The sequence below is a fragment of the Oryctolagus cuniculus genome, chromosome 20 (assembly GCF_051225735.1).
Source record: "Oryctolagus cuniculus isolate XC-2025 breed Fujian yellow rabbit chromosome 20, ASM5122573v1, whole genome shotgun sequence".
NCBI lineage: Eukaryota > Metazoa > Chordata > Mammalia > Lagomorpha > Leporidae > Oryctolagus > Oryctolagus cuniculus.
Genome location: NC_142886.1, coordinates 40,553,365 through 40,580,082, shown reverse-complemented (window position 1 = coordinate 40,580,082; position 26,718 = coordinate 40,553,365).

Sequence of the window (26,718 nt, the reverse complement as noted above, 5' to 3'; positions counted from 1 at the left end):
CATAGTGGTTCCTCCTGGATTGATGGGGATACAGGGGGTTGGATGAAAGGATGGGTACATGGATGAGTTACAGGTCAGGGATGGGCAGTGTGGGGCTAACTGGGTGAATATGGAACAGCTGGATAGAGGGAGGAAAGGCTGCATGGATAGGTGGATGGATGGATGGATGCATGCATGCATGCATGGGTGGGTGGGTGCATGGATGGGTGGGTGCATGGATGGATAGATGCATGGATGCACAGATGGATGAATGGATGGCGGATGGGCAGGCCGATGGGATGGGTTCAATGGATGGAGAAAGGCAGGAACTTGTGGATCTGCGGATGGATGGTTGAGGGGGTGCGTGGTTAAATGAGAGGAAGTAGTGGGTGGAATTCTGTGTGCCTGATGTTCACAGTGGTTCAGTAAATGCGGTACTCGTTCAGGCGCCAGCTCCGCGTCCTTCCAGCTTGGACACTTGGAGAGTCCCTACCCCACTGGGGACTCCACAGTGCTCTCTGTGAAATGACCGGCCAGCCTTCTTCGTCTCTTCGTCTCTTCCTGCTTGGACCAACTCTCGTCTCAGAAACATGAAGTGACTTCCCCAAGATTATGACAGAGTCCAGATTTGAATCCAAGCAATCTGGTTCTAAATCAACTGGTTTTTTTTGTTTGTTTGTTTTTACTATTTTCCTTAACTGCCACTTTTGGGACAGCAAAAAAAAAAAAAAAAAAAAAAAAAAAAAGCTTTTGGGGCTGGTGCTGTGGCACTACAATGGTCACCAGGTTCAAGTCCCAGCTGCTCCACTTCTGATCCAGCTCCCTACTAATGCACCTGGGAAAGAAGTGGAGAATGGCCCAAGTGCTTGGGCCCCTGCGCCCACATGGGAGATCTAGAAGAAGCAGCTGGCTCCTGGCTCCTGGCTCCTGGCTCCTGGATTCAGCCTGGCCCAGCCTCAGCCATTGCGGCCATCTGGTGCCAAGTCCTCCACTCCCCACACCCTCAAGCCACTGCCCAGCCAACCACTCTGAGGCCCCCAACCCCAGGAAGCACCTGGGCTTGTTCCACAATTTTCTGCCTTCCCCCAGAGCCGGAGAGATGACGCAAGAGGCATTTTCCACGGGCCCCTCCCTGCTCACTGTCCTCGTAGCTCAGTCTCCATCCCTGCCTGTCCCTGTCCCCAGTGCCCTCTGGCACACCTCACCCCCACATGCAGGGCAGTGTGCAGGACCACCTGCCTCCTGCATACGCTGCAGGGAGCAGGAAAGGTACTGCAGCCCAGAGGCCCGGCCACCTTCCAGCCTCGTGGGAGGGAAGTGTGTGCACCTGCCCACACGGCCAGGCCTTGGGCTCCATTCCCACGGGTCTCAGGGACGCGAGATCTCCCAGGTGTGCTCAGATGAGTGTCACTTGCCCCCTGGATGCTGCGACAGGGATGCTTTACCCCCTTGAAGAGGCAGCAAACGGGGCCACTGGAAATAAATGAGGAGAAATGAAAAACGGTTTTTAAAAAATTTGATATTTAATGTTGCAGAAGCACTGTCAAAGTAACAGTCATGAAAATTCAGCTGGACCGGGGTCTTCTGGGCATGGCACTGTTTCAGTTTTGCATGGTGTGGGGAGGGTGCTGGAATCCCTTTGAAATGTAGGGGCCCAGAAAGTCTTCACGTAGGGCTGCCTTGGGGAGCTGGTAATAGCTTGGCTGACGGGCCTGAGCCGCCTGGGGCAGGAAGAGCCAAGGCCGGGGTGGGGGGCCCCTGCTTCAGGGGTTTCAGTGCCTGCTGTGACAGCCACACCCACATGGGGCTTCAAAGAAGTCCAAGGGCTGCTCCCCCTTCTTCAGTTCCCTACAGCTTAGCCTGGCTAAGGGCACCCCCTGGTCAGGAGTGGGCTCACCCCCACCCCACCCCCAACAATTCACAGCTCTCTGAACCAGACAGGGCTGCCAGGCCCAAGACCCTGAAAGAGCTGAGCCAGGAACTGCACGCCGTAGGAAGTGAAGAGCCTGTGAAAGCCAACCTCCGTCACTTGTTCCAATGCGGAACCAGGAGCCTCTGCTAAGAGCTGTCTTTGGCAGTGACCCAGAGCTGTCGCTAGGCCAGGAGTTCGCTTTGAGATTGGAAGTTGGAAGAGCCGGTTGCTGTGCTACCGCTGAACACTTCTGCAGACATGTATCCAGGGCGTGAGCTCAGTGCACCCTCATACTGCATCCCCCAGCTGAGCTCCTGCTCAGGGCGCACAGCCTGCCATGGCAAGAAGAGGTGTAAACAGAGAATGCACACCCTTGTGTGCGGCCGGGAAGAGCTTGTACTAGATGCCCTGGAAACAGAAGACAGACGGCGCCTTCTCCCCCCCCCTCCAGGGAGGTTGGAGTCTCAGCAGGGAGCTGGCATCTTGAGATGGGCTGGCATCTTGAGAAGAGGGAGGAGTGGGAGGGAGAAGTCGTGATTCATGAACTTGGTATTCCTCAGGGTAATGCTAGTTGCTGCAACAAGCAAACCCTGAAAAGGACAAGGGGTCAAACACGATAGAAGGTTTATTGTTTATCCATGGGAAATCCAAAACCACGATCCTGATTGGCAGGTGACTCTCTCCACGTGCTGACACGGGACCCCCCCCCCCTTGCATACTGTGACCCACGGTCTCCACCTTGTTCTTCTGCATAAGAAACAAAAGGCATGTGGGAGACAGCTCAGGGAGATTGGTCATGAGTCAGCCAGAAGTGGCACACGCCACTGTGGTCATGTCCCTTTGGCCAGCACACTGCAGGTACCTGGGCACACCCAGCTGCATGAAAGGGTGGGAAATGCTAAGTTTATCCTCAGGAAGACGAGACGGGTTCAGTGAGCATCTCTCTCTCTTCAGTGCTGGTACCCTCATCAGCAGTCCCGTGGAATAAAACACTATCACCATCTCCATTTTACAGGCGAGAAAGCTGAGGCTTCAAAAGGTCCTGCAGTCTGCCGGAAGCCCCAGAACTGGCAAGGGTGGAGCTGTGATCGCACATCAGGTCTGTCTGTGCGGGTCCAAGTCCTCCCACTTCGCTGTTTATCAGGATTCATAGATCCTCGGGAAGAACACGGGCGACTCACCGACCAAGGGAGGGTGAGCCAGGAAGGAGCAAGGACGGATGAAGAAGCGAGGGCAGGAGATGAAGTCCCCGAGGTCTTTGCGGTTTGTGCTGTCACCCCTGCTTGAGTCATGGCTGCATGACCACATACAGGTTGCAGACAGGCCCCACCCGTCTCACTTGTGAACACAGGTCGAGAAACCTTCAATAAAAGACTAATAAAAGTAATAGCAAGCGAACACCAACAGCAATTAAAAAGTAGCATATCATGACTATGTAGCATATGTTGGAGGTGTTAGCCAAAGCAGTTAGACAAGAGAAAGCAAATAGAGGTGTAAGAAATACAAATCTCTATTTGCAGATCATATGATTAAAAATATTGGAAAAAGCCGAAACAATATGGAAAAACTACTGCAAGCAATGAAAATTTACTAAAGTAGTAAACTATAAAATTAATAAGAAACTGAAACTAAACAAATATAAAAGATTAGCAATTAGAAAAACTAATGGAAGCACATACTCCAATTATAATAGCAAAAATCAAAATAAAATATTCACACATATACTTAATGAGAAACTTACAAAGTCTATAAGAAGAAAACTAAAAAAGATTCTAAAAGACACAGATGTGCACTTAAACAAATTGATCTATCTACTATGATCTTGGGGGAAAGTGGATGGAAAAAAAATCAACATCATAAAAAAAGTAAGTACCACAAGTAAACTTCTAAATTTAATAAGAAATCTCCATCCCCCCATCCTGAAGCAGTAGAGGTTGATTATAAAATTCACATGGAAGAAAACTGGTAGGAGTAGCCAGAAAAAAGTAGCTAAAAATGAAGAGCAACCAGGGGTCTTAGCATTGTAAGATATTAAACACGTATTTTCCACCTCTATAATTATAACTCTGTATAAATACAAATCAACCTATTTATGGTACATAGATTCAAAATCCAGGGATGGCTCCATATACACATGGAGATTTAATATGTGAATAAGGCAGCATTTCATGATAGTGAGAAAAAAGATTTTAGTAAGTCTCATTGGGACAACTAGATAGCCACACAGGAAAAGAAAAAAAAATCTTGACTCCCATCCTCACACTACACACCAGGATAAATTCCATGTGAATCATAGACGTGATTGTAAAAACTAAAGCAATACAAATACAAATAATAAAGCAACTACAACTAAACATCCAGAAACATTTTCAAAGTCTTCATTTTTAAAAGTTGTAAACACAGTGAAATATCACTGAAAAGAACTCATTAGGAAAATAGAAAAAAAGACATGAATATATAGTTCCCAGGAAAAATGCAAATGGCTCTTAAACCTATGAAAAATAGAGAAACCCAGATACCGCATCACACTGGCAAAATTCCAAAATTTGACAACATGCTCTTATATTGGAGAAGCAGGCACTCTCACACATGTTGGTAGGGAAGCAGAAATAAGCGACTTGGGAATATCTAACAAAAGCACATAGCCAGTTACTTTTTGATCCAGAAATTAATTCCATTTCTAGGGTTCTATCCCAAAAGCACACTGAAAATGATACAAAATTATGTAGGCATTCTTCAAAGCATTATTTGTAGCAAAATACAATAAATGATCTATATATGTCTCAACCAAGAATCAGCTGAATAGACAATGCACATCCATACCGTAGACTACTATAAAATAGAGGAGTTATATAAAATAATGAGGACTATCTCCAAATAAAGCTACGACACAATTTTCAAGACGTAGGAAGAAGCAGGGTGTGGAGTCGGGTGCAGAGTCCGCTTGTTATTGTGTACAAACAGGGAGAAATACACACTCACACACACTTGTATTTGGTAATATTTGCAAAAAGAAATGATTAAAGGAATTCCAAAACTAATGAAAACAAAGGAAGCAAACTTAGCTACAAGCACACATTCCTGAATGGACCTTGCTTAATAGTTTTGTCTTGGGATCAAGTGGGAAGAAGCAGTCACCAAAGAAGGAGGTACCTTTCTCTGAAGGGAGGACAGAACTTCCACTTTGTTATGGCCTTGTCTAAATACTCATGGAGTCTGTGGATTCAAAAGGCTCCCATAGCCTTGGCAGCTCATGTCAAGAGCTCCGGGTGATCATTGACATCATACATAAGAGTGTTAATTGTTAAATTAACAATAGGAGTCATTGTGCACTTACTTCCCATGCAGGACCTCTGTCCTCAGAGAGTTGTATTATAACAATGTCTAAGTGCTCGCAAAAGAGGTATCATTCTTGGGTGCTTCTTTAAAGTTAATTAAGTTTCTAAGAAAAGTGAAATTAACTTCAAGATGCAATGACTTTGAACGACCCTTGTCTGGACTGTTGAGGAACAGATTTTTTTGTTTTGTTTTGCCTTGTTTTTTTTTTGTGCAAATTGTTGAACTTTTTACTTAATATAGAGTGGGTCTTCTGTGAATAAATTTAATCGAAAATGGATCTTAGTGGAGAATGGGACTGGGAATGAGAGAGGGAGGAGGGTGAGGGGCGGGAGGGAGGGTAGGGTGGGAAGAACAACTGTATTCCTAAAGTTGTACTTATGAAATGCATGAAATCTGTACTCCTTAAATAAAAAGTTTCTTTGGGGGGAAACTTTTTAAGAAAAGAAAACCAAAGAATCTGTAATTTTAAAAAAAGCCACATATGAAGCTGGGAAAAAATGAACCTAATCATGCATCATATGATTTCATGAAGTTGACAGTGTAACCATAGGCAGAAAAACTGTTTCAAATGACTTTAAAGGGTGCTGGTATGGTTATTTTGAAGCTATTCTTTTTTGTAAAGATTTATTTTATTTATTTGAAAGGCTGAGTTACAGAGACAGAGGGAGGCAGATGGCCACAACAGCCAGGGCTGGGCCAGGTGGAAGCCAGGAGCCCAAGCACGTGGGCTATCCTTCGCTGCTTTCTCAGGTGCATTAGCAGGGAGTTGGATGGGAAGTGGAGCAGCTGGGACTCAAACCAGCGCCGATATAGGATGCTAGCACTGCAGATGGCAGCTTTGCCTGCTGCACTACAGCACCAGCCCTGAAGCTATTCTTATGAGTATATGTGTGAATAGTTGGATGGATGGATGGAGAGATGGATGCCGGATCAGAGAGGGACAGAACAAGTTATTTACGGAATTAAAGAAAAGTGATGTAAATGTTCTACTTAACAGTCAAAGCTTTACCACAGTCTCTGTAATTCAATCTGAAATGTCAGGATAACTCCAAATTTATTTTCCTCTTCAAAAAATATTTTTTCCTTAGCCTTGTCCACTGAAAAGTCTTGGAAGCAATAATAACCAAACAGCAATAAACACAATTGATGCCTGGATTGTGATCGCAGTACATCCCACTGGGAGAACCTAGGGCTCCTTTGGAGAGAGGACTGACATTAGAGCTACGGCTGAACGTGAGCAGAATGAGCCACGATCTGATTCTGAGGCTTGACAGCAGGAACTGACCAAAGATTACGGCAGAAGCACACGAGAATCACCTTGGATGAGCTACCACTGGCCCACCACGGGAACATTTACTTGTCAGGACTAATAAAGACTCACATGGATCAAAACACTTCAGATGTGTTTAAAAATCTGCTAATCATAATGACAATTTTAAGAAAATCCTTATTGACTGCTTGGATCAACTGACTCAAGTGTTCATTATGTCTTTCCTGCACACAAACTCATCTTTGGGATAACCACATGGTTGATACAAGAAAGCTCTCCTATATACAGGATTAGAGCTAAGAAAAGCAGGAGAATGATAGGATGTTGCCATGGTGACACTTTGTGACATAACAGCTGTGTCTATTCTATGACTGCTGAAAACACTAGGTAAAAACTCATGGAGGGGTGGGTGTTTGGCCTCGTGGTTAAGATGTTGGACTGGGATGGGAGCTTGCTCCCCCTCTTACTGTACACTCATGGTGGACGGAGTGTACTTCACCCATTGACTTTGGGCTTGCCCATGTGGCTCACCCAAGTAACACTGGACTATTAGTGGCCAGAAACTAAGCAGAGGCATGGAATGTGCTTGCCCTGCGGAACTCTGAAGAATGGGCCCCCTCACTCTAAGCCCTAGGACAAGACAAGTGGCATAGATCCCATGCCCCAGGTAGCCAGTGGGCCGTGGAGAATGAGTACTGTGGAGAGCAGATTTGAATCCAGCAGACTGGGTCTGGAATTAGAACCCAGCCCTGCATAGCTGAGGTGCACTTCATGAACATGATAACCACTGGGTTTAGGAGGGGTCTGTTAGCATTATTGTGACAATAGCTGCCTAATACAAGACTCCTTTCAAAATGTTCGTGGGAAAGTAGAATTAAAAGATCAAGCACATTTTCCATGAACTTTCCGATTACCCTAGTACACCAAAGAACAAAAAGGGGCCAGTGTCATGGCACAGCAGGTAAAGCTGCCGTCTGCAGTTTATGGGTGCCGGTTCGAGTCCCGGTTACTCCACTTAAAATCCAGCTCCCTGCTATGGCCTGGAAAAGCAGTGGAAGATGGCCCAAGTATTTGGACCCCTGCACCCACGTGGGAGACTCTGAAGAAGCTCCTGGCTCCTGGATTGGCCTGGGCCAGCACTGGCTGTTGTGGCTATCTGGGGAGTGAACCATTAGATGGAAGACCTCTCTCTTCTGTCTCTCCCTATCTGTCTCTGTAACTCTGACTTTCAAACAAATAATCCACATCTCCTCGTGGGTGGCAAGGAACCAACAATTTCAGGCGTCACTGCCGCCTCCCAGGGTCTGCGTTGGCAGGAAGCTGGAGTCAGACCTGTCTGGCACCCAGGCACTTCGATGTGTGACACAACTGTCTTAGCCAGCATTCTAATCACTAGGCCAAATGCCCATCCCTAAAAGGCCTGCTTATTTTTTATCCAGTTCCACCATTGTCTATCTGCATGGCCTTAAATGTCAGGTGCCTCCCCTGTTAAATCTCTCTGCTTACAAAGCTTATTTGGGAGACTTGTGCACAGTTGGACTGACTGACCATGCAATCCTTCTAGCCAACCATCACTCACGCACTCAAGCTCACCAAAGGCCCCCACCTGTGACTCTGTGAAAGCCCCCTACAGGCAGGAGGGAGGTGGGGGCTGTTCAAAGGAATTGTAAGCCCCTCAGAGCATTTGTCCCCTCAACCTGTCCAAATCAAGCTTAGAATTTCTGTCATGTGTAGTGTTAAACACAGATCATCATTTTGAACCTAATACCACACACAGAAGGGTTTTGGAGAACTGTTTGTGTTTCTGAGCACGTATTTATCTAATCAAATAATTTTCTGTGGCTATTTTTAAGTGCTTCTTTGGCTGCCCGAAGGTTCGAGCTGTAGGAAAATGCTGAATCCTAGGTAAGGATTCTGGAAGCCGTCGACGGTACACTAGCGAATCTCAGCAAGATGAGGAAGTGGACCGTCATCGGGGGCAGTACCCCAGGGAGGGCAGTGCCCATGTCCTCGAGGGCAGGAAGCCCGTATTAGCATTCTTGTGTAAGAACTAGGAAGGGGCCGGCGCCGCGGCTCACTAGGCTAATCCTCCGCTTAGCGGCGCCGGCACACCGGGTTCTAGTCCCGGTCGGGGCGCCGGATTCTGTCCCGGTTGCCCCTCTTCCAGGCCAGCCCTCTGCTGTGGCCCGGGAGTGCAGTGGAGGATGGCCCAGGTGCTTGGGCCCTGCACCCCATGGGAGACCAGGAAAAGCACCTGGCTCCTGGCTCCTGCCATCGGATCAGCGCGGTGCGCCGGCCGCAGCGCGCCGGCCGCGGCGGCCATTGGAGGGTGAACCAACGGCAAAGGAAGACCTTTCTCTCTGTCTCTCTCTCTCACTGTCCACTCTGCCTGTCAAAAAAAAATAAAAAAAAAAAAAATAAAAAAAAAAAAAAAAAAAAGAACTAGGAAGGAATTGAAGATTTGCTGGTAGGTTACAGGCTGACCTGGACGTGTCCTCGGCAGGTGCACACAGTGCGGAGGGATTAACGGCAGCACCTCCCTCGTCACTGCTGGCACGTGTGGCACTTCTGGTTTGCCTGGGCAGCGGGCGCTATGAACTATCTAATTTTCATTAAATCCACCCTCCCCACGGGGACAGATGGCTTAAAAAGGCTGCTGCAAAGAATCGATGGGCAGAAGCTGGTCCTGGCCGGGTAGGGAAAGAGCGAACAGCGGCACTGGCCCCGCTCTTCTGAGGACAGCCCTCGCTCCCAGCCGCACGGGGAGCTAAAACCGGAGACAAACCTGCAAGCAATCCCCTCCCCCACCCGCCCCGCCCCCGGATGCGGAACTCTTGGGCAGACTGTTGGAAACGTGGATTTATGTCCACCACCGCAGCCCACGTAGAGCGAGCAGGGAGCTGTTCATTCCTGATAGTTCTGCCGGTGCGTGAGTCCCAGGCACGGAAGCACACACCCCTGGAGGACAGCATGCTCAAACACTTTCCTGGGGTGGGGGTGGGGGTGTGCGGAAGGGTGCAAAATCAGAAAGTCTGATGGGAGGGGGCGTTTTGTGCAGGGTTGAAGTGTCTATGTACTTTCATTTTACTTAAAAGGCAGAGGGGAGTGAGAGAGAGATCGAGAGATCTTCCATCCACTGATTCACTCCCCAGATGCATGCAACAGCCAGGGCTGGGCCAGGCTGAAGCCGGCAGCCAGGAGCTCTACCCAGGTCTCCCATGTGGGTGGTGGGGACTCAGCACTTGAGCCATCATCTGTGCCTCCCAGGTGCATTAGCAGGAAGTAGGATTGGAAGTGGGGTGAGGTAGGGTGCTGGTGTCCCAAGTAGGGGCTTAACCTGCCACACCACACCGCTCACCCCTAAGAAAGTGTTTTTGAAAAGAATTGGATGATGGTCGAAGACCTCCAGGAAGGAGGAGAACGATTGGAAACGGGCAGATCAGGAGAGGCAGCTTGGCCCAGGGTTAGAGTGTGGGTTTGAGCCCCAGCTCCTTAGGTAACTAGGATAAGCCAATTTACTCAACTCCCTGCACTTCAACTTTCCGAACAACGTGGGTAATGACTGTACCTTTCCCTGGGCCACTGTGAGGCCTCAACGAGTCAACCTCTAAACCCATGCCTGGCTCGCGGTAAACACTCCCACAGAGCCTGCCATGTAAGTGCCAAAGTCCCAGAGGCTCTTACCAAGTGGAAACCCTGGCTATGAATAAACAACACGTCAGAGCGCCAGCCAGCACGGGCACTGTGCATCCCAAGCATGACCTGCTGGAACGAGAGTCCAGCACAGCACACACCAGGCTGGGCACCGCCACTGGACTCTCCCCTCCTGTGGGGTGCACATGACATCAGCCACTCTGTCAAGTCCCACGCTGGCTCCCTGGACAAGGAGGGTGAATAAAAGGCAAGTGACACTGGAGCCCCCAGCCTGACGGTGGAGGGCAGTAATGCCAACAGAGCCAGTAAGAGTGGGCGGCCTTGGTTCAGCATTGCCTGGGTGGACCTGCTCTCCATGGCTTGGATAACTCTCCTGCTGACACGGCTTTTCTCCTCCCCAGCACTGGAGCTCCGGGCAACACTCCCCCCAGTAATCAGGTGCCCCAGGAGAAGCTCTGACCTCAGCTGCAGAGGCCACCAGCTGCGGCAAGCACCCCAGGAGAGCCCACTTGAAGGGGTAAATGACAGGGAACGTGGGTCCCCATGTGCCCACCTGAGCTTCCCATGGTGAGAAGCTATTATTTATCCAAGCGGTGTGGGCTGGAAGTCAGTTGGTTTTATAGGCGCCCAGAGGGCTGGCTGCCTTGTTCCATCCATCAAAATAATAACTGAGCTATTAGTAAATAATAGAATGGAATTGATTTTTGTGAGACAAGTAGTTTCGTGACCTGTTGCCTGAGACAATAAGATTTAGAGGCCGGAGCGGGCACTGGGGCCCTAAGGAGCGGGGAAGCGAGGGGAGAGAGGTTGTGAGTGCATGGGGGCAGAGGCCACAGCTGCGGTGCCTGCCCCCTGCCCCGAGCCCTGTGGGTGGTGGTGCGGTGACCTCCCCTACTCAACCATGTATGTTTGCCGGGGTGGATGGCGGGGCGCTGGTGCAGATGTTAGGAGCCGCTCCTCAGTGCTGATCTTGCAGGAGAGGCCGGTGTTCCCACAGGGCAGCCAGTGAGGCCTCCACGTCCATCTTCAAGGCTCTGTCCTGGCCAGTGACACCCTTGGATTCTCTGTGCCCAACCCCAAGTCTGGCTCAGGCCAGGGCCTCGTTGAATATTGGATGAGATGAATAAATAAAAGATGCATTGGCACAGAAACTGAAGAGGCGCGGGGCCCTGGAGCCAGACTGTGCTCATGTTCAGGCTGGCTCACGTCCCAGATACATGGCCTTGGCTGAGCGACTGAATCTCTCTGTGCCTCTGTCTTCTCATTGTAAAATGGGAGGAGGACTTGAATGCATCACGAACAGAAAAGTCTAGAACAGTGCCTGGCACATGGTAAGCTCTGGATGCTGTATCAGCAGGACCATGGGAGATGGTACCACAGCATGCATGCCACCCCCTGCCCGTGGCATATGTGCCAGTGTCACCAGGCCCTGCTGTCTGTGACAGCGTCAGGCCAGACCCGCCTCCCCACCTCCCTACCTACCATCATCCAACAAACCTCCTTTCTGGCCTGCAGACCTCATTGGAAGGGCATCGGGTGCCAGGCCAGGGCCCCCTCTGGTCACCCTGGGCTCCGTGGACCATGGCAATGCGAGGGATGCACTGGCCCAGCCCACCACTGCTGGATCAGAATCTGGGCACTCAGATCCCAGGGGCGGGAGCCTTGAGGATGTGCGGACGAGAGCCAGGGACGCTGCCAGAGTGGCTCTCAGCCCTGGCTGCCTGTTAGAATCGCCTGGGAGTGGCTGAGTCGGGATCACGGGGGAGGCATGTGGCTCCCCATAGTAGAGGAGCAAAGCACCACCAGAACCAAAAGCGACCCAGGGGCAGAGAAGGGCAAAGAAGCAGCCTCCTGCGAGAGCTCAGCCACTTCTCCAGGTGCCTTGGAAATGCTAATGAGAAGCTGTCCTGACCCTCCCTGGCTCCCGCTCTGCAGAGGGAGACGTCAAGGAAAGAGCGGACAACAAGGCAGTGTGGGCAGGGCTAGGTCCAGATGCAGCCTCAGACGCTCAAGGGAGCCCGCCTGGGGGAGCCAGGAGGGAGGCGTGGGGTGGGACGCTTCTGGAGGTTGCCAGGAGGGTGGCAAATGGAGGAAAGGAAGAAAATTCCAGAAAGAAGGGCCAGCATTGCAAAGGTGTAGATTCGCAGCCGTTGTCTCTGGCGAGTGTGTGGGCTGGAGAGCAGCTCGGAGGTCTGAAGCCAGAGCGTTTGCAGCCTGGAGAGGGGGCGAGATGGGGATGGCCAGGGCAGTACCGGGGACGGCAGCCCGCACACCAGCACTGCAAGAGGGTGCAGGGTCAGGACCACCCTCGACCTTCAGGAGGGAGGGAGGAGGGAGGGCATGAGCCGGATGGGGACGGGGCACCGGGGCAGGACCAACCTCGAGCAGAAATCAAGGAAGAACACGTGGGTGGAGACAGCCAAGCCCCAGCATCCGGAGCCAGGCTCCTCCCCTCAGATGGGACGGCCTGGGTCCCTTTATGCTGCTATCATGGAATACCACAGACTGGGTCACTTATTTCTTTTTAAAGACCAATTTATTTAAAGGTAGAGTGACAGAGGGAGAGAGAGGGAGATTGCTTTTCCATCTGCTGCTTCGCTCCCCAGATGGCCACAACCGCTGAGGCTAGGCCAGGCTGATGCGAGATGCCAGGATCCATGCCCGGTCTTGCACAGGGGTACAAGGGCCCAAGCACTTGAGCCATCTCCCGCTGCCTTCCCAAGCACCTTAGCAAGGAGCCGGATCGGAAGCAGAGCAGCTGGGACTCGAACCAGAGCTCTGGTCTGAGTTGCCAACATGGCAACTTGCTGCTTAACTTGCTGCGCCTCCCACAGACCCCTGGGCTACCAGTAATGAACAGAAATATACTGGCTTACAGTTCTGAAGTCTGAAAGCCCAAGACTGATGTCCGGTGAGGGCCTTTTCACAGCATCACAACACGGCACAAGGCATTACCTGGTGGAAGTGTGAGAAAAGAGAAAAGAGAGAGCAAGCGCACAACAGCGCCCCTACACCTCCAGGGGAACAGCCTCACAGCCTCAACATTGCTTAAGGTCTCACATCCCGAAGCTGATACGACGGCAATTGAATTTTGCCAAGAGTTTAGGAAGGGAAAACATGCAAACCACACAAGGCCATGTGGTGAGGATTACATGCATCAACACGTGTGGAGCCCTCGAAACCTGCTTAGCAGATTGTCAGCACTCGGCACGTGTCGGCTGTGGCAGAGATGACCAGCAGAGCAACAACCACTCACGCACCTGTTTCTCGGTGTGCATGGTTGCAAGAGAAACACCTGGCTAGTTGCGGACCCAACGTCCCAGGCACACAGGCCTTGCAATGGGACCACGTGTCTGAGTTCTGGCCAATGGAATGCGGGCGGAGGTGAGGCACCTCCCTCCGGTTGCCCGTCCTCTCTGTTCTCCTACCAGGGGCTGAGGCACCTCCCTCGGGTTGCCCCGTCCTCTCTGTTCTCCTACCAGGGGCTGTCAAAGCCCAGAGTGACTTTGGGGGCCAAATGATGAGACAGCATTGACTGTTCCCCTCCATAATGTAATTCAGATTCACTTACCTGTCCTTCCTCTGACATCATGGAAGGAACAGCTGTGCCACAGAAGAACTAGAGTACCATCTCTCATTCTAATTGCATGACCTTGAGCACGCCACTTGACCTTTCTGAGTCTTATCAAGAAAATGGGGGGGAGAGAGGGGAATTCCCTCATAGGGCTTTCCGGAAAATTAAAGTGAGAGTTTTTTGTAAACTTACATAAGACACAAAATGTTCTTTAAAATGTGATCATCTGGTATGCCTCATTTAAACAATGGATCCAAGAGATAATTTAAAATTTGGATGGCCCAGAATTGCCTGAAATATGATTGGAAAAACTCCCCCTGGGCTTGTAGAGATTCAGTCTGACTGTATTGAGTGACCACAGTCAGATTGGCCACACCATCGTGTGCACGGATTTAACCAACCACAGATCAAAAATACTCAGGAAGAAGTTGCGTCTGTGCAGAGATTTGTCTTGCCATGATCCCCGAAACAATACAGTAGAACAACTATTTACATAGCATTTACATTAGGTATTTTAAGGAACCTAGAGAGGATTTAAAACATAAGGGAGGATGTGTGTAGGTTCTATGCAAATACTAAGCCGTTTTAGGCAAAGACTTGAGCCTCTGTGGATTATGGTATCTGCAGGAGGTCTTGGGATGATCCCACAGACACCAAGGAATGACTGCAAGTGTGTGTGTGTGTGTGTGTGTAAAAATAACTGCTCTCATCTCTGGGTCATCCAGCCACGGTTGAGAAAACCAGTCTCAGGAAGTCACCAAGATGACCTTCAAGGTCCTTGCTGTCTTTCTGCAAAACTCAGCTCAGCTCAAGGGTGGCCTCCGTGCTGTCAATCATCTCCAGGTCAGGTGGCGCCTCTGTCTTCCTCCCCGGGACAGTCAGCACATCTCAGTCCACCTCTTGTGTCTGCTTCCTCGCTGAGCTTAAGCAACGTGCAGGTAGGAGCTGGGTCAGCTTCACCTCCAGATGAAGGTTTGTCCTAGCACAGAGCTTGGCACTCGGGACACTAAGGAAACGTTGCTCAAGGAATGACTCAGAAAGCCAGTAAAGTTGGAGAGCGATGGTGATTATATCACCTCCCACTGACAAATCCATTGCTCTCCATTTTTTAAAGTCATGCTTAAAGAGTCTGAACGATTCCCTTCATTTCAATTACATTAGCTAATTACTTCAGTGCTTAAGCTTTTTCTTGGACATTTTCCACCAAAGATATAGTTCCATAAATAATTAAGGCGCACACTGCATACCCCACTTCGAAGGCAGTGAGCGCCTCCCAGGACTTCTGAGCAGGCTGGGACTGCTAAGAGCAGGCAGCCACTGGGCGCTGACAAGGACAGAGCTTCCTTGGAGCTTGCACAGACGGCTGCAATGCATCTCCCATCCCGCGTGTTTTTCCACAATGTGACCTTGATGCTCCTCCGACTGAGAGGTGACACCTATGCCTGCTCCTCCGGAGCCTGCAAGGACTCGTGATGTCTTTGATTAATAGGGGCAGAGGTGGCTTGTCAGGCTGCAGCAGTAACAAAAACACCCCCCGACACCGCAAGGCCAAGTGCCCTCGTTTCCAGGGGCCATCCGGAGCCTCGCTCACCCAGACGCCCCTGGACGCTTTATACTGCCTCAAATTCAAGAACACTTCTGAAGCCCTGGCTCCTGGAATACGATTTATTGAGCTCCTTGGGGTAATGTCCCAGCCCTTCTCCCAGCCCTTCTCATAGCCTCCATACACACTCCAGAGAAAATTCCATCGAGTCAAGCTGATTTACAGCTCCCGTTGCTCATCAGCTCAGCTGCATTAACCTTCGAAAATCTCGCTCTGCTCCCAAGACCTGAAGAGCCTTCTCCTTGGCTTTCTCTCCCCTTTACTCTCACTCTTCTTTGTCGCGGTTAAGACTAGACAGGGCTGGTATTCCACTGGCTCGCAGGTGATGGGCAGCGATGGCTGAACTGACTGTTAAAATATTAAAAGGCATCAGTACTGGTTGGCAAACCTCTGTAGCTCCTGTGCCCCGCCCCCACCCCAGTCCCTTCCTCTGCTGCTGAAGCAACATCAGAGTCTATTTGCTTTATTCCTCAGTGCCCAGGCCACTCTGGGACTCCAAGGCGGATGCTGGGCCTCGAACCCTCACATCAGCAGCAGAAAACACATGAGAGCAAAGCGTCTCTGCCCCCAGCTCCTCTTCAGCAGCCTTGCCGGGAGTCTCACAGAACACTTGTGCTTCTGTTTCATTGGCTAGAACGTAGTCACATGGCCATTTCTAGCTGCAAGGGAGGCTGGGAAATGGAGACTCAGTTCTGTTATTTGAAAAGGGAAGAATCAATATTGGAAGGTGTCCGGCATTTCCAATCCCTTTCTCCTTCAAAGTTTAGGACAAGATTTTCCTGAGACATCAGTCCCCAAGGGTGTCTTACATCACACAGAATTCTGAGCCAGAATTCACATTCCTTGTGTAACACTCATGGTTTCAGGTACTAGCACTACTAATAATAGTAACAGTAGTAGTAATTACCACTTAGTGAGCTCTCAAGGTGTGAAATACTATTAAACAGTTTACCTGCCTTATTTAATCCTCACAAAATCTTTATGAAGTAGGCACTAACTGTCATTACCCCCAATTTGCAGTTAAGTAAACTGAGTCTCATATGCAAGTTAAATACTTGCCTGAGGTCACAAAGCTATAAGAAGTGGAGCTGGGATTTGACTTAGCTCAAGATAAAAAATTAAAAAAAAAAAAAAAAGAAGTTGTCATCCAAAGCACCCAGTACAGTGCTCAGCAAAGACAAGGCATTAGTTACAAATACAGAAAAGCTTGTGGGTTGATAAGATGATTCAACTCAGCATCAGAGACAAATGGGAACTAGACAAGGAAGGGACTTGATAGAATGACTGGAGATGGGAGGCCACAGGGTGGAGAAGCAGGTAGGGGTGCACAAGGCCACAGAACGAGTGAAGCAGGGCTGAAGCACCGTCTTCGCACTGCGGGCCCATCCAGGACTGGCCTCCACTCCCACTGCGGCCTCTCCCAGCCCATGTTCTCAGGGATAATCTGTGCTCCGGAAATGACTCTGGGAGCCTCCTTCAAGAAGTCTTTCGGGGGCAGGCGTTGGCCAGCAGTGAAGACATTCCCCGGGATGCCTGCCTCCCGTATCAGAGGGCTCCTGCTCCAGATTTCAGCTTTCTGCTACCACACAGCCTGGGAGGCAACAGGCAGTGAGTAAGGGACTTGAGTCCTTGCCACCATGTAGGAGGCCTGGATTGTGTTCCCAGCTCCTGGCTTTAGCCTGGCCCAGTCCCAGCTGTTGAGAGCTTTGGGGGAGTAAACCAGCAGATGGGAGACGTGTGTGTGTGTGTGTGTGTGTGTGTCTACCTTTCAAACTGACTTTTCAAAAGACTTTTTTTAAAGGAGAATTTCATTGCATGCCTGCTCTACTGCTTGTCCGGATTCCTCTAGGTTTTGATGGTTCCTTACCGAGCAACGAGAGTGCTAACGAGGCCATGTCCTGCAGTTCAGACACACCAGGCACATGGCTGGGGCTTGCTGTCAGGGACTAGTACATCAGTATCAGCATCCTCGTTAGTAGTATCACCGTTACTATTCGTGCAGCAGAACTAATTCATGCAGGTTACAGCTCCTTCAGGATCAGATCAAGTCTATGTGTTGTCATTGGCTGATATTTCTCTTAAGCTTCTGTTTTATAAATTCCCTTACTGGGGTTTTTCTCTTTTTATTCTTTTGCTCTGCAGTCTTTTGTGGATGAAACCTGTAGCATTTTTTTTCCCCTACAACCAAAATCTGAGCACCCTGTGCTGCAGGTGAAACAAATTAACGTCCCCTTCAGGCACCTGGAGTCCCCTCTGGAGGTTTGATCTGCTTCAGGCTTGAGTCTGGGGATGTCAGAAGGAACACAACACCAGCCATCCATCTTTGCATGATGGCAGCGGTCATTGATGACCACTGTCCAAATCCATTGCATTCTAAACGGTGATGACTTGACCTTGGTGGCAGGCAGGTGGCATATTCAGTTAAGGGACCCTCCTTGCACCCCCCCCAAGCCCGTCTGTGGCTGTGTCATGGAAGAGGGTGGACCTGGGCTGTGACAGGGTTAAATGTCGCAGCTGCTGCCCACTGCGTCCCTCTCACCCCCCAGGCCTCCACCCCCGTGGCAAGGCTCACCATTAGGAAAGACCCCGTGTCTGAGCCTAGCGCTGTGGATGCCAGCCTCCAAGGTTGCTAGGATACGTGGCTCCCAGAGCCTCATCAGAGCTACATCTTTCTGGACTGGTTTGCTATGCATTGCGGGGGTGGAGGGGACGGCGGCTCAGACAAGCCTGCCAAGGAGGTAGAGGTCCAGGCCCCTCGCGGAGCTCCAGGAAGCGGGGGAAACACCCCCCCTCTAAGCAGCTCTACTCAGGGATCAGTTCTGACAGCCTTGGTGAAGGCCACTCTGTGAATGTTAAAATTCCCAGCCCCAGCCCCCTCGGGTACTTGCTCTTCTTCTGCAACACACTCGTCTATATATAATTCAGAAGCATGTAACCTGAAGGAAGGGAGGAGGGAAGGAAGGAACGCCAGTCCTCTCCCCAGCCCGTGCCTGCACAGCCAGCTTCCGCTCCACCTTAAGACTTGGCAAAGGGCTGTAGCCCCACTGTCCACCCATCCCCAGGGGCCCCTCCCTGTGCTTCCAGGCGCCCCGTACTGGCTTTCTGCACACACTCACAGGGCAGTGCTGCAGTCGCCTGTCATAGTGCCTGGTTCCCCACTGGGTCTTCTTCTCTGTATCCCTAGCACTCAGCACAGCGCCTCGCACAGGTCAGTTTGCACGGATGAGTCAAGCACTCTGCACACATCCCCCGGGAGACAGGGAGCTCACTCTCACCCACAGCTCCTCTGCGAAGCATCAGAGCTCCTCCTTAGATCAGCTGTCATCTGCCATCTAGTAAACGTCTGCCTGGGACCCCTGTTGGGCCCACCAGTGCCACACTGGACCACCTTCCAGAGCTCCATCTCGCCACACCTCTATGGCACCTACCAGGAAGTACCGGGGAAATGGGCCAGACACACTCGCTGTAAGGCACAGAGCATGGCTCCCTGGAAGCTCTGGTTAGAGGTGGGGTCCTCTGACACGAGACACAGGCATCATCTCCCCCCAATCGCACAGGGACAGCAACCTCCAGGCCCAAAACTGTAGGGCACAGGTCTCACAGCCGGGGGGCTCACAGTGGGCCCCACGGGTTCTCCTTGGCATCAGAGTGTCCACTCCCACTCTTTCCTGGTGCAGGTTAAGGGACCCCTGAAGCCTAAGAAGGAGGCACAGGTTTCATAAGATCCCCCAGAGAATTTGTGCAGCGCTCAGAATAGAGCCGAGAGATAGACTGAAGGGGGTGTGGGGGTGGGGGGGGTGGAGGCAAGCATGCGCTAGCATCGAGGCCGCCGTTGACCAGACCCACAGCTCGCAGCAACTCAGGCGCCACCCCCGGGGTGCCAGGGGAGCCGAGATCCTTCCTGGCATCTCAGGAGCGGAGCTCACCAAGTCCCAGCTGCAGCTTTTCCCATCAGAGCCAGGCTTGGTGGAGTCTGACAAGCCAGCTCAGGGAAGGCCTCCCGTGAGGCTACAGAGTTGAAACCAGAAGCGGGCGAGGGGTGGGCTCCTCGCTCGTTCCCATGGCATCAGGCACGGCCTGGGAGCCAGCCTGCCCCCTCACCAGCTCCATGCCTTGGGCAATGGCTGATCCTCACCCAGCCCCAGTGCCACCACCATTGTAAACAATGAGGACTGCAGGCTGCGTGCAGCCCTGATCTTGATGTTACGATTCCAATAACAGGGAGGGGAGACCTTGAGCCTAGGAGTTAAGCTGCCAGGCTGACTCCCGGCTCCGGGCTCCAGCTTCCTGCTGTGAGGGACCCTGGGGGGCCGTGGTGACGCCTCAAGTCACTGAGTTCCTGCCACCCACATGGGAGACCTGGACCTGAGTTCCTGGTTCCCAGCTTCAGTCTGCTCCAGTCCTAACTGCTGGGGGCCGGTGGGGAGTGAACCAGCAGGTGGGAGTTGTCGCGTTCGCGCTCTGAAATAAATTAAAATTTAAAATTGTTCAGAAAGCATAACTCGAGGTCTGCCCTGCAGGAAAAGCTCTGTTAACATTATTATCACGCATGCCCACCTCCTGCGGGGCTCTGGGGATGAGCCTGCGACCCCCGCAGGGAGGGTGGGTGACCCGCGGGAACCTGAGACTGGGGGCTGACAGGGCCACCGGCGCCCGCACCACGGCTCTGCCCTCACGAGGGGCCTGGCGCACCGCACCAGCCGCCTCTGCCAGCCTGGCCCCACGCTCGGGGCTGGGATGCGGGGCCCGGAGCTGGCTTCCCGGCCAATGGGAGCCCTGGGTGATGATGTCATGCGCTGCCTCCGCGGCCATTGGCTGGCTGCTCGGGGCTGCGCCTGTCCCCGCGGGGGGTTTTTCCGCAGAGGAGGGTGTTGGGCGGCGAAGGCGGCGGAGCGCGGCGCGGGGGCCTGAGGACCGCGCCCCGGCCCCGGCCTGCGCACGCCAGGGCACCGCCACGGCAGCCTGCGGTCTCCGCGGGCCTCAGAGCTCCTGGGGCGGCCGGCGAGCGGACTCCATCCCCTCCTGGGGCCAGCCCGGCTCTGCGGGGATGCAACCCTGGGAGTTAGCTGGGGACCAAAGGGACACCCAGGCCCTGCAGAAATAAAGCGCGCGGTTCTCACACCCATCTGGGTTAAGTTCAGGGCTGCGTCCAAAACAGGGGACCCAAACCCGGAGCTGCACCGCGCCTGGGTTTCCCTTGAAGCCCACTGTGCTTTAAAAAAAAAAAAGTAAAGAAAATAAAGAAAAAAGGGGGGAAAAAGTCATCCAAAAGGCCCGGGTGCGGCGGAAGCGATGGGGGAGGTGGGGGTGGGGACGGCCGCAGCTTTTGCTTCTGGATGACTCCAAAACGCAGACGCCAAAGGCCCTGCCCTTCACCCCATCCTGTGAGGTGGCCTCTCCGTGGCCCCAAGTCACTGAGGAGGAGCCGGAGGCACAGAGCGGTGAGGTGGCAGGAGTCCAGGACCAAGCGTCGGTGTGCTGGGCTCGGAGGCCGGCGCAGTGGCCAGAGCCCGAAGAGGGGACCCTGAGCCCGGCACTGGCAGAGACAGAGACCTGGGATGGGGGCGTGGCTGGCTCCCACCCCAGAGTCAGGGAAGTAGCAGCCCCAAGGGTTGCTGGGAGGCAGACCACCTGGGCACCTAACCCGCTGCGTGCAGGGGGAGCCACAGGGTCTCCCTCCCAGCCTCTCACACAATCCCACCCTGGTCCTGCCCAGTTCCCACCTAGCTCCTAGCTGTGCTTTGCTCAGAGGTGGGTGCACCCACAGGGCCTGCGGGCGCAGCAGGAGCCGGCAAGACTCTGACCTCAGCCGCACCCCAGCAAGCCCCCCTGAGTTCCTCCTGATTGCCCACCTCCTCCGTGGCAGGTGCAGTGAGCACCCACACATGTGGCCTCCTTCCCTTTTCTTAAAAACACAAGTACTTGTTTTCGTCTTATTTGAAAAGGTGGGGGAGGGAGAACGCAAGGTCTGGCATCTACGATTCACTCCCCCTAATGCCTGCCACAGCCCACACTGGGCCAAGTTGAAACCAAGAGCCCCGATCTCAGTCTAGGTCTCCTCATGAGTGGCAGGGACCCAACTTCACGAGCCATCCCTGCTGCCTCCCAGAGTGCACACAGTAGCCAGCAGCTGGAATAGAGAGCGGCCCAGCACTTCCCCCAGGACCTGTGGGCACCGAGGGATGCATCTCTGTGCAGGTGGACCCCACTTTCTGGCAACCCCATTCTACCCAGCGAGGAAAGGATGGGAGGGGGCTGTGCTCCACTGGCGTCCCAGCCTGTGTGTGTACAAGTGGGGCCCAGTGCTGGGTGTAGGTGCTGGGGGCTGGGTGGGCAGAGGGAGCTCAGGCCACGTCAACAGCAGAGCAGGGCGCGCTTGGCTCCGAGGCTCAGTGCACAGGGGAGTCTCCGGGGGCCTTCGCTCTCCGCAGACCACCGGCCAGGCTGTGCCCCCAGCCCGGCTGTTGTTGGCTCATAATCTCATGATGTCGAGGAAGGGAATCAGGTTAGCCTGACAGGCTCGTCCTTCACAAAGCCGCTTGTTTTTTTCCGAGGTTTGCTCTGTTGCCCTGGGTGACCCCAGGCTGCAGTACAGTCGGGAGAGATCGCTGACCAGGCTGGCCTTGCTACCGGTGGAGGGGAAGGGCCTGCATCTCACCTGTCCCATCTCCATGGTTTCCAAAAAAGATAATTTTAACAAAAGATCATTAAGTAGGCTCCGAATTCTGGCTCCACCACCGCTGAGCGGCCTCAACCTTGTTATCTAACCTTGTTGTGCCTCAGTTTCCCCCCCGTCAACTTCCCCTCTAAGGTAAAGTAATGATGCTAGTAAAACACGTGGGGTTGCTATGAGTGAACGCAGGGGCACACAAGGCCAGGGCTCCCAACTGCGAGCCCAGCACTGGCTTCTCTGTCCACAGGTCCTGGGGGAAGTGCTGGGCCTGCCTAGAAGGGTCAGCAAGGAGCACCCCAGATGACCTGCACCCCCAAACACTCTGGCCCATGCTGCTCTGTGGGGCCCTGCCCCCTTCCCACACCTCAGGCTCTGCCAGCCCCGGGGTCCTCAGATATTCCACTCCCTCCCTCAACAGCTCCGTCTCCAGCCAGGAATGCCCCTTCCCATATCTAACGGGAGCCCGCCCCTGTCTGCAGGCGATGATGTCACTGGCTTGTCCGGGACTCTACAGAAGAGGCCTTGGGGAAGCCAGTTTAAACCACTGATGGAAACTGGCCATCAAGGTGTTGTGTGTTTACTTCTTTGTTTTATCTTACTTGAAAGGCAGACTGACCAGAGAGAGACAGAGAGGTTTTCCATCTGCTGACTCATTCCTCAGAGGCTCACAACAGTCCTGGCTGGGCCAGGCCAAAGCCAGAAGCTAAGAACTCATCAGATCTCCCCCGTGGGTGGCAGGCACCCAGGTACTTGGCCCATCACTTGCTACTTCCCAGGGTGTGCATTAGCAGAGCCAGGACGCGAACCCCAGCACTCTAGCATGAGATGCGGGAGCCCCAGGCAGCGCCCAAGCTCTGCACCGCAACGCCTGTCCCCGGGGGCTTTTCAGCCTTCGACAGGTCCCTGGCATGACGTCGCCAGGCAAGCAAAGGTGGGATGGGTGGCACGGAAACACAGCTCCACAGGTGGGAGCTGGGAAGTCCATCCCGCAGGCATCCGGCTGCCATCAAGTGCCATGACTCCATATTGCTTCTGTGCCAGCCTCATGAAGAAGAAATTCAGAAATGGATCTTTCCATCGGCTTAGTTTGCTAACTGTTCAAGTGAGCGTCAAGGAAGCCTGCGGGGACTAAGGCGTTCACTTGGCACGCTGCCCTCACTGCGGACAGCTGTGGGACATGTAAAATTTGGGTCGGCAGCGGGCCGCAGATACGATGGTGGCCCCATTAAGGTGATAAAGGGGCTGAGGGATCCTGTCGTGCTGTCAGAGTGCCAGCATCATCCAGGTGCGCGTGGTGATGCCGGTGTAAACGCACGGACTGTGCTGGCGGTCGTGTCAGAGCACAGCACACAGGCCTGGCGAGGAGCACCCCAGACGACCTGCACCCCCAAACACTCTGGCCCATGCTGCTCTGTGGGGCCCTGCCCCCTTCCCACACCTCAGGCTCTGCCAGCCCCGGGGTCCTCAGATATTCCACTCCCTCCCTCAACAGCTCCGTCTCCAGTCAGGAATGCCCCTGCCATGCCGGCATCCCGTACAAGTACTGGCCCAAGCCCCGGCTGCTCCACTTCCCCTCCAGCTCCCTGCTAATGGCCTGGGAGAGCAGTGGGAGATGGCCCAAGTGCCTGTGCCGCTGCACACACCTGGGAGAGCCGAATGGAGTTCTAGGCTCCTAGCTTTTCACCTAGCCTAGCCCTGACCATTGCTACCATTTGGGAAGTGAACCAGCAGATGGAAGATATCTCTCTGTCTCTGTCTGTCTCTCTCTCTCTCCCTCTCTGTATGACTCTGCCTTTCAAATAAATAAATATTGTTTCTAAAGAATACAGCACAGGCCGGCGCCATGGTTTAATAGGCTAATCCTCTGCCTGTGGCGCCGGCACCCCAGGTTCTAGTCCCGGTCGGGGCGCCGGATTCTGTCCCGGTTGCCCCTCTTCCAGTCCAGCTCTCTGCTGTGGCCAGGGAGTGCAGTGGAGGATGGCCCAAGTCCTTGGGCCCTGCACCCCATGGGAGACCAGGAGAAGCACCTGGCTCCTGGCTTTGGATCAGCGCAGTGCGCTGGCGCATTGGAGGGTGAACCAACGGTAAAGGAAGACCTTTCTCTCTGTCTCTCTGTCTCTCTCTCTCTCACTGTCCACTCTGCCTGTCAAAAACAAAAAAACAAACAAACAAAAAAAGAATACAGCACAGACAGTGGGGTATAGTACATGATGCTTGGTCATGCTAATAAGCAACTGCATTACTGGCCTGTGTATCTACTATTACCATTAGTTTAGAATGTCCTTCTACTTTGTTAAAAAAGGGTTTGCTGTAAAGCAGTGTGCAGTGCTATGCCAGCAGCAGCCTCATCTACCCCGTGTGCGCCAAGCCTCGTGATGGCCCCCTTTTCTCACGTGCTTAATGTCATCTCGTGTTGTGTCCATCGCGGCCCCAAGAGCAGCAGGTCATGCCACATGCTCGTACATGACCGTGCAGTGCATGTGCAGTAGGCTGTGCCAGTTTGCTTTGTGGAAGCATGCTGTCTGGGGTTTGCACAGCCGCAAAAATCGCCTAACATTGAACTTCTCAGAACAGAGCCCACGGGGCGGTGCTCCGTCAGCGCATTAAGACGTGAAGCAGGAGGATGCAGGATCCCCAGCTCTACCGGGAAAGCACAAGTGAGATGTCATGTGCTGGTGTCGGCTGGTCAGTGGCCCCCGGTTCGAACAGCACCCCAACTTCGGCAAGGGGAGGACTGCCTGTCCCCCATGTCTGTGGTTTCAGTGGGTGATTCCAGGCACAGAGGCACAGGGCACAGAGCGCCCTTGTCTGGGGGCCCATGTGTGGAGCATGGGCCTGTCCCCTCCATGTGGGCAGTGGAGGAGCCGGAGGCATGGCCTCGTGCTCAGCGGTACCAGGATTGGTTACATGACGTCACTGGACATCTCTGGGGCTCCTCTTGTCCATCTGGAAAATGTTACAACCCTGATTTTCAGTAAAAGAGACCAGACATAATGGTACGTGTCTGTTTACACACAGTTCAGAGATGGGCGAGACTTAGCCTTATGATTAAGGGATGCATATATAATGCAAGACTATTTTTCAAACCAAGGAAATGATCGTCATGGAGGCAATGCAAGGAGGGCCTGGAGGACAGGACAGACCCTCGGGGAGGCTGTGCTTGGTTCCATCCTCAATCTGGAGCGTTATTGTTGGTTCCATGGGTGTTTGCCTTGTAATTATCTGAATTACAACTATTCACAGCACGTGGCGCACGCTTGTGTCTTTTTTTTTTTTTTTTTAAGAAAGATTTGCTTGTTTGAAAGGTAGAGTGAGAGAGAGTGAAAGACAGACACAGAGAGATCTTCCAGCTGCTGGTTCACTCCCCAAATGCCCACAATGTCCAGGGCTGGGTGAAGCTGGAACCCAGACCCAGAACTCCATCTCTCCTGTGGCTGGCAGGGACCCATTCGTTGGGGCCATCTTCTGCTGCCTTCCCAGGCCATAGCAGGGAGCTGGATCTGAAGTGGAGCAGCTAGGACTCGAACTGGTGCTCATATGGGATGCTGGCATCGCAGGTGGTGGCTTTACCTGCTATGCAACAACTCTGGCCCCTGTTTATGTCCTTTTCTGTATGCCTTGTATGACAATGATGGTGATGATGATGCCACCTTCGGGGTTGTGAATAACCTTCTCTTCCTGCCTGCCCGTTTTCTCTAGGTTTGTAATCCAGAAGGTCCAAGCTAGAAGGCATCTTTCACATCCAGCCTCCCAGATCCCATTTTACAGTGAGACAAACTGAGACCGAGAAGACAAAACACTGTCTGTTCCTGAGTCTTCTGACTCTCATGAGCGCTCCGGCCCCGAGAGGCACGCTGGACTGAGCCCTGATGCCCCCTTCTTGCCCGGAGCTGCTGGAAGGTGTGGGCGCAGAGCGTTTCCTTTGGAATTGGTCCCAGCTCTCTCCATCTCAGGCTGAAAAAACCCGGCAGCAACCTCCCCCCGCCCACTGCTGCCTTCCGATGCGCTCAGCCGGCAGCGGTAGGGGAGGCGTGATTCTGTAACGGATGCACACACTCCCTCCGCAGAGCCCGGACGTCTGAGCAGCAGTGGACAGCGCCCAGCCGAGGCGAGGACATCCGAGTGTCCGGCTTACACTCCGCAAGCTGCCGGGGGACTCCATTGTCAACTGTCATCTCAGCAGATGTGGCCTATTTCCCTTTGGATAAATTGCCTCTAACTTGGAACAGCCAAGAACTTCCCTCGCAGTCCAGCTCCCGTGGCCAGCAATTGGCCAGAAATTGGCCAGAAATTGGCAGTGCCTGAGAAATACCAGCTTCCCTTGGTTCTAGGCGGTGGGGCCCGGCTTGGCCTGCAGTGGTCACTTTCAGCACCAGTCAGAGGGTTGCCTGGGGCTGGGGACTCGCCTTTCCCGACATGCGCCTGTGTCCTCCTGGCCTTACCAGGCAGAGGAGAGAGGCGTCTTTGACTTCCCCACGTGTCTCCCAGAACAAGAAAGAAACAGAGTGGGCAGACTGGAGGCCATCGGCAGTGCTTTGGTAAAACTTGAGAGTTTTTCAACAGCCTGGTGAGGATCTGTAGCCCCCTGGCCTCTAAGAGCCAGGAGGACAGGCCCCCCGGGTCTGTGGCTGGCCCAAGAACCGTCCACTGGCAGGCCCAGCCTAGGCTCCAGGCTGCAGCAACTGGGCCACCAGCCCGTGAAATCCTAAGGAAG